Here is a 1,176-nt window from a genome sequence, read left to right on the forward strand (position 1 = left end):
ATGCTCTTGCTAACCATAGAAGGAGGAAAAAACAGATAGACATGCTTGTGGGGCCAAATGGCCCTGTAGAATCAACTAGGGATATGATAGATGTTGTTGTAGATTACTACAAAAAACTGTTTAGCAAAGAGGATCCCCTAGATATTTCTTTGGATGAAGATTTTTGGGACCCTTCTGAAAATGTTTCTGAGGATCAAAATAAAATTCTAGAAACTGATATTACTGAAGAGGATGTAAAGAAAGCAGTCTTTGGGTCTTATGCTGAAGGGGCTCCTGGCCCTGATGGATTTTCTTTCCTTTTCTACCAACATTTCTGGTCAACCATTAAGGATGATCTTATGTTGTTGGTGGAGGCTTGGAATAAGGACTCTTTAGACTTATATAGATTAAATTTTTCTCTGTTAACTCTCATTCCAAAAGAGCCTGGTGCCGACACTATACAAAAGTTTAGACCAATTGCTTTGTCCAGTTGCAGATTCAAAATTTTTGCTAAGTGTTTGGCCAACCAGTTAGGAGACATTGGTGATGAGATTATCTCTCAGAACCAAACTGCTTTTATTAAAGGCAGGTTTATTGTGGAGAGTGTTGTGACAGCTCATGAAATTATTCATGATGCTGTGACACATGATAAAGAGGGGGTTGTCTTTAAATTGGACTATGAGAAGGCTTATGATAGAGTTAGTAAAGAGTTCCTCCTGAAAATTATGTATCAAAGGGGTTTTAGCCCCAAATGGATGATGAAAGTTAAATCCATTTTATACGAAGGACCAGTGGGAGTTAGGATTAATGATTGTAACAGTAAGTTTTTTGAGACCTTTAAAGGAGTGAGACAAGGATACCCTGCCTCCCCTCTGCTATTTAACTTAGTAGCAGATGTGTTTAGTAGGATGCTTAATAAAGTAGCAAAGAGTAACATGTTGACTGGGTTGATGGCCAATATATTTCCACACGGGGTGACAAGTCTGCAATATGCAGATGATACCCTCTTTTTTTATAGAAAACAACCTGGTCTCAGCTAGAAATTTGAAATGGCTTCTATCTTGCTTTGAGCATATGTCTGGGCTTAGAATAAATTTCCATAAATGTGATCTAATCCCTATTAATGTTCAAGAGGATGATGCTCATAAGGTAGCTCCGGCCCTGTCATGTGGACTGGGGTCTTTTCCTCTAAAATGC

Source organism: Triticum dicoccoides, chromosome 6B (assembly GCF_002162155.2).
Source record: "Triticum dicoccoides isolate Atlit2015 ecotype Zavitan chromosome 6B, WEW_v2.0, whole genome shotgun sequence".
NCBI lineage: Eukaryota > Viridiplantae > Streptophyta > Magnoliopsida > Poales > Poaceae > Triticum > Triticum dicoccoides.